Source organism: Fringilla coelebs (assembly GCF_963513975.1).
Source record: "Fringilla coelebs genome assembly, chromosome: 1".
NCBI classification, from domain to species: domain Eukaryota; kingdom Metazoa; phylum Chordata; class Aves; order Passeriformes; family Fringillidae; genus Fringilla; species Fringilla coelebs.
The window spans coordinates 120,799,570-120,807,003 of NC_140028.1; positions in this window are offsets into that span (position 1 = coordinate 120,799,570).

A 7,434-nucleotide genomic window follows, 5' to 3' on the forward strand; every position below is an offset into this window, starting at 1 on the left:
ACAGATGCCATTTACCCAAATCAGTGCACCATTCACATAAACAAGGGCAGTACAAGCAGCAAGGACACCAGTTTTAGTCCTGTGATGAAGCAAATAACTTACATTTTTAATTGTCAGAGAAGAGGCCAGCACTTCATTTCATACATGAGGTTCTGCATGTGGAACTGCAATGTAACAAATAGTGTCAACAACCTGGAGTTGCATGACTCTGTCCCAGGCCACCATCAGTATAAACCTGCAGGACAATGACTGCTCTTTACTTCCCACTCTGTTCTGAAGGACAGCTGCACCCTTTTCACGGAATCAGTCAGGTTGGAAGGGACCACATTTGATCATCTGGTCCATCCTCCCTGCTTAAGCAGAGTCATCCTAGAGCATTTGGCACAGGATTGCACCCAGATAGTTCTTGAGTGTCGCCAGCAAGAGACACTCCACCTTCCCTCTGGGCAAGTTGTTCCAGTGTGGGGTCACTCACACAGTAAAGTTTCTCCTCATGTTCAGGTGGAATTTCCTGTGAGAGTTTCTGCCCATCACCTCTTATCCTATTGCTCAGCACCCCTGAGAACAGCCTGGCTGCATCCTCTTGGCACCCTCCCTTCAGACACTGACAGACATTGGTGAGGTTCCCTCTCAGTCATCTCTTCTCGAGGCTGAAGAGGTCCAGCTCCCACAGCCTGTCCTTGAAACAGAGATGCTCCAGTCCCTTAATGATCTTTGTAGCCCTCTGCTGGACCTGCTCCAGGAGCTCCATATGTCTCTTGTACTGAGAAGCCCAGACTGGGACACACTGCTTTTATATCTATCAATCTGCTTTGAGCCAAAGCACCTTCTTTATGGTACCTGCTTTCCTTTGGGGCAACACTGCTGCATAATATTAAAAGAGCTCCCATGAAATTACCAGCCCACACACTTTTTAGCTGCTTGCCAGCCCTTCAAAAAGAACTGTGTTCCTTTTTCATCCTGTTCTCTTTTGTGGCAAAAACCCAGGTATGTTCTTACCCACTGTTCTTACCAACACCTGTAGAACATTGAAAAGCAAACACTTCACATGCTGAAATTAGGAGGAGCAATAGCAAGCTGAAGAATGAAGTGACTTTAAGAAACATGAGGCCTTCCTCTTGGTACCCGATGGGGCTGAGCTGTCACCACTGTGGGAAAAGGGAGGAGCAGAAGTTTTAACTTCTGTCCTCCTCTGCAGTGTGTGTTTCTACAGCAGAAGATGCAGAAAGCTCCTTCTGCAGAGCCCCTGGGAAGCTGCAGGACTCCTGACTCGCTTGTAGGAGCACTGCAGCCTCACCACTCCTCACTACTCCACTGACTTCTTTGCTGTTTGTGGTCTTCTCCTCAATGTATCTGCCATGTTTATGGGCCATGGCTTGCTTCAAATATTGCTAAACAAAATTGTCAATTTCTATCTTTGTGAGCACTTAAAATTACTTTTTAATTTTTTTTTTCTTTTTTGTTCTGGAGAAACCCCTTTCAGATGGTCCTGGAGCAGGAATTTCTGCTGTTGTTCCTGCAAGAGAGACTGAGCTGACAACAGGGAATGAGAAGGGGGATTACGGAGTTGCAAAACAAATAGAAAAGAAAACAAAGCAGACACAAAAACCAAAAGGGAGAGAGAAAATTTGTTTTAAATCACAATAAAACTATTGCTACCGATGTAGTACATGACATGCATCTGGTGTTACTCAATGAAATATTAATGTTAGCTTCTGAACATTTTGCAAGGTTTGACTATGGCCATGCTCCAGTTCTGCAGCAGTGCAACACAAACACCATCCAGCTGGCTGCCCCGTGAGGGACTGCAGTCACATACTGCCCATTCTTCAGAAAATTCTGCCCAAATCATTTGCTCCCACAGGTGGATAGGGAGGGTTTTTGAGGATGTTTGTGCATACACATTCAGAGGATGCAAACAGAATTGCACGAAGCGTAACAAATCTGGAGAGCTGATCAAAAGAAAACTTAGAGCCAGCTTTTCTCTCTACAGGCAGCTTCAGCCATGGGCTCTTTCCCAGGGATCTTTTAACTCCTGTTGCTTTGCCAATTTTGTCCTAAATCTTCTATGTGTTCTTTAGATATGCTTTCCTCAGTTCTTCCATTCACAGTAACTTTAAGGTTGTCTATTAATAGCAAAATCACTAGGAACTGCCCTAATTTTAGGGTGACATTTTTTACTGAAAATGTAACAGTGAAATAATTATGAGTGGAAGTACAATTTACTGAAACAATGTATATTATGTAAGTATTTACAATCAGTTATCTAGCTGCCCATAGGAGTAGGCACTGTACAACTCTGAATGGTGCCCTGTGCTGCTGTACAGTTGGATTTCAGAGCAGTGCCAGAAACCCTGACAGAGTGCTTACAGTCTGAAAAGTGTACATGTGCAGAGATACAAAGATGAAGGATTTCATTTTTTGGAGGCATGGTGACAGGTATTCTCTGTTTGCAATGTTTTACTGAAAAACAAAATTCTAGTAATTTTTATTTAAATACAGTTTGTCATTTTGACTTTGTCACTCCTGTTCCTACTGGCCAAGAATTAAACATGTAGAAAAGAGAGAAAAAAAAATTAGGAAGCTTGAGGAATAAGCTAAATTTCAGATTTTATTACTGATTACATTTTCTAGCCTTTTGAAGTTTAATGTTGAAGTTTAGTGTAATCTAATACTTTTAAAATAACTGTTTATATAGAACCTACATGGAAGTTGTTTGGGGCTCCTACACAATAGTTTGATAGCCATTTTTTTGCCTAATTTATGAGCAAGTTTTACTACTAAATAGCTTAAACAATACAGCAGCCAGATGGTATTTGATAAAACATTAATGAAACCAGATGGTTTCTAATAAACTATTATGGAAGGCTTTTGAGATATGTAAGAAATGTTATCTATTCCTAAGTCTTCATTTATCACTGTTGTAAAAAAAATAAAATTCTGTGGCTGCCATAATTTAAAGTTAGAAGCACCAAGTTTGTGCAAATCCATGCAAATTGTTCTCCATATTATTGGAGACATAACAGAATCATCACATGGTTGGGCAGAATGACAGAGGGGAGCCCTGTGCCACAACCTGTGCACTACAGAAAGGCAGGTGTGGCACTACTTCCCCAACATGAGTGCTGAAGGCAGAGCTCTAAATGAGGTACAGCAAACAAGTTGTACTGAACATATCGGTCTCCTTCTGCATCTCACCATGACACTCTCCAGTGGTCCTTCCAAGGGACTAGAACGTCCAGAAGTGAACTCTGTTTTCTTCATATTGGTCTGTAAAGGTAGCAGAGTTGAACCTGGTAATACAAGATAGCCTCCCAAGAGTGGCCAAACTGATCTCACAGCAAAATCTTCAGATGGGTAAAGATGTCACCTTCCCATCCTCAAGAGCAGAACACTCAGAAGCTCACGTGAACGGGTAGGAAAGCACAGCACAACAGTATTCCGGCTGTTCTGAACTCACACAGCCCCTCCTGGCTCACTGCACCCTCCCACTCCTCTCCCCTTCTCAGGACACAGTCCCTTGCTAAGTTGTCACTTGCTGCTGGCACGGTGGCAGGGCTGTGACAGCCGTAACAGCAGGAGAGGGAGAAATCTGTTGTGTGCAACAGGAAATGTTTCAGAGGACACAATGGTAGAGGCAAAAAGTACAGAGCATCCCAGCAAAACAGGACATGAATTTCAATGTGGAAGAAAAATGAGGCTGGTTAGTTGATTTGAAAGAAATGCAGAAACAAACAAAAACTGTTGCTCAGATCTTTTATTCTTACAAAAGGAAGTGGAGGGAAAAAAATTAATTCTTTTGCTGGTGATTTGGCTTATGTTGCTGGCCACCTTTTAAAAGATTTGCTACCCCAAATAGCCTTCTCTTCTAAATAGAAGCTCAAAATAGCTTCACACTTTCTTCCTGCTTCCTCCACTAAGGCCAGCAGAGCCTTCTCCAGCCAGCATGAGGGTTTTATAAAGGCCTAGCATGCAGCAGCAGAGCTTTGGATGACCTCTGGACACCTCAATATATGGGCACAATTTTAGCGAGTGCTTTCTAGCCAGGCTGGATGCAGGCTGAAACAACAAATGGCTACAAGGTATTATTGGCCATTAGTACTGCTGCTCATACTGTGAAAGCATTTTTTAAAGTTTTTAAGATAGAGTTAATTTTAAAAAGCCATTTAAGAAATTCTCCCTTGCAACTAAATTTGGACTGACATCATTATGTCAGTGGTTGAAAACAATAAGGCCAGATTATGCCATCATACAGAAACAATTAAATCCAATACCAAATGCATATAGGATGCAAAACCCGTTTCTGTTTCTGGCAGGAATAACCATTCTGCAATGCTGACATCTTGTGGCCGCATGCTCAGTGATTTTTTGAATGTCATACCTGAGGAATTTCACACAGCCGTACTCAAAAAGCATACAATTATTTTGCTGGGGTCTTTTTCCCTTTCAGATTACTATCTTTTGTGTTCTTACTCACTTGTTATGTACATTACTCATTTTTTAAGTTGTGGCTGTGAGGCCACTTGCCTCACTTCACTTATTTAAGAGGTAGCCAGAACTTGTCCCATACCAAGAGCAGTTTGTCCCAGAGGCAAAAATTTCTGATTTTCTCTCCTCTGCTCCTTCTGCAAGACGATCTCAGGCAGGAGCAATGCAGAAGGATCTTCTAACACAGCAGTGATGCACTTCATGCTTCAGCTCAGGAGATGGAGTCTGTAGCTGACAGACCACGCTGAGACTGTGTAGTTCTCTGATTCAACATTCTCCCTGCTGGCATCCCAGCTGGTCATGGAGTAAACACAGGCTGGGAATTTTGACTGTGCTGGGCACCTGAAGAGCATTTCCACTAAGACTGAAGGCTCAAGGTGGGTGTTCAGTCCTAAATGTCTTTCATTTGCAAGCCAGTTTCTGTGACAGACTTTGAAGCCTCAAAGTTAATTGCTGCATAGCCCCAAAACTGTTTGCTTACAATCTGTGTTTCTGTTTCTTCTAGTCAATGAGATGCACCTGAAAATTACCCTATGTCAGCTGGTGCCATTCAGATGGATAGAAAACTTCTGTTTTAGGACTTTTTCTTAAAAACATTTAAATATTCCTGGTGTGGATACTGTCTATTTGGTGCGCATGCAACTGCCATAAGTGTCCTTAAGATTACCAGCAAGTTTCACTAGTTTTAAGTCCCACCTCCCCAGTGGATATTTCCATAGCAATGTGGTTCAGTGCAACTTCCTCCCTTATTTCTCAAAATATGCTTTAGCAGACTCCTGCATTTGAAACGGATCACTCTTTGCCACTCCCTGGAAAAACACATGATAGCTTATGAAACATGTGCTATTACTGGCCAGATTATTACTGGAGCTAGCAATTCAGCAGCTCAGTGCTGATCCTAAAAAGAGATCTCCCGAAGATGCGTGGGTACTTTTTCTCAGGCAGGGGCTCTAAGAATGGAGCTTTATAAATTTCATTAGTTTATAAAATTTAAACTATCACAAATACAGTACTTAGTTCCGTTCTGGCTATTTGTTCAAATTTCTGTAAGCAGGTGCAACCCCAGAATGAAGATGTTTTATCATTGAATCAATAAGGATGTCACCTGGGGAAATCGGAAAGGGGGTGATGGATTAAAATCAGCTGAAATTCATTGGAAGGTTTAGATGCTACACGTAGCTAAACCAAAGAAATTGATCTACTTTACCTACATGCATCTCTTGATACCTTTCACCCAGGGGTGCTCATTTAAACACGTCAGGCTTTCACCTTCCCTTTGTTCTGAAGTCAGGGTATTAGCCCATTACAATCTGGTAACGTGACATTTGTGACTTTACCCCCAGCCTCAAGTGCTCTCTGTTCAAACTACAAGGGAAGTACCTAGCCTGTGGCATGGTTCACTTGAAAAAGATTTATTTGGTATTTATTATCATGAAAAAACTACTCTTTGGGTTTTTGCGGATTCATCTGTTTCTCACTGGATCAGTCCTTTTGCCTCATAAATAACCAAGTTTTTTCACTGTGGTGTTTTCAGACGGCTGAGATTCTGTGACAGTGCTCAGTATTTCACACTGCGGTTCACTAACCTGCCCCAAGCTCCACTGACCACACGTCTCATTTTCCACAGTTCTGCTGCTCAAGGTCCCTGGACCGGAGACCTTGACTTGAGAGCTCCAGTTCGTACCACGGCAGCTTCACAAGGCCCGCAGTACCAACCCGGAGTTGCAAACTCGCAGCCAAAATCGTGGCAGGGCTGGTGCTTCCAATGGACTTGGCACCGACCCCGTGCAGTTCTGAGCACGGGCGACCCGAGCCGGGCTTGACAGGCTGTCACAAAGTGTCCTTGTCACTCGTGTCACAGAACATCGCTGTCACACAATTACTTGGAGGGAAAGACACCTGCCAGTGTTATCCGGGTGCAGCCATACAAAACCTTTTGTCCCACCCCAGTGAGAATTTTTCAACGCCACACTCACAGGGCTGCCCCACACGACACCTGCCGCGGGGGGCCTGTGCCAGGCCACTGCCCCGCGCAGAAGGACACCTGCAGCCTTTCGTTCCCACCCTCACGGCAGGACAGTCAGCGCCCGAGGGAGCTCGGGCAGATGGGAGGGAGGGCGAGGGAGGCAGAAGCCGCCCCGAGGGTTCGCAGGGCCGCGGGCAACGCCCCGGCCCCCGCCGGCTGCCGTGCGCTGGGCGGCGGCTCCGCGCCTCAACATGGCGGAGGCGCCCCGGGCGCGGCTCCCGCCCGCCCGCACGGCCCGGGCACCCGGGCGGGGCCTGCGTTACCCCCACCGCGCCGCTCCCGGCACGGAGCCCCCGCTGCTGCGGGAGCTGCTCGCTGAGCTTCGCCCGCGGCCCCTCGCCTGGGGCGCGGCGGGCTCGTCACGCCCCGCGGGCGGAGTGCGCCGCATCCCCCGGTAGCGGCGGCAGGGAGCGCCGGGAGTGCCGTGAGTACGGGAGCGGGCCCGGGGCGGCAGTGCGGCCTGGCCCTGCCCGCCTCCCCCGGCTGCTGCCACTCCGCCCTTCCGCGGCGTCCGAGCAGCGGCTGCGGCCTCCGGGCCGCGCCCCGCTGTCCTGCCCGCCCTGCGGGCGGCGGAATGGCCGCGGTGCCCGTGCGGAGCTCTGAGCGGTGGCACGGCGGGGCCGTGCTCCCCTGCCCGAGCCGCTGGCGGAGAGGCGGGCGGGACCGCGCACCCGGCGCCGGGGCAGCGCGGGGCCTTCCCGCAGCGCTCGCAGCCCGCAGGACGGCGCCCACGGCCAGGAAAGGTGCCGCATCTCCCCGGGGCGCCCGAGGCTGCGGCACCGGTGTGTGGAGGCACGTGCTGCAGAGTCCTCGAAGAGCAAACGCAGGGTTTCAGCCAGGGCTAAAACCTTTTGGATGTGTTTTTGAGGACTATGTGCGTTGAAAACCTGTAATGCATTGTGTGGGCAGCCCCGCTAGGC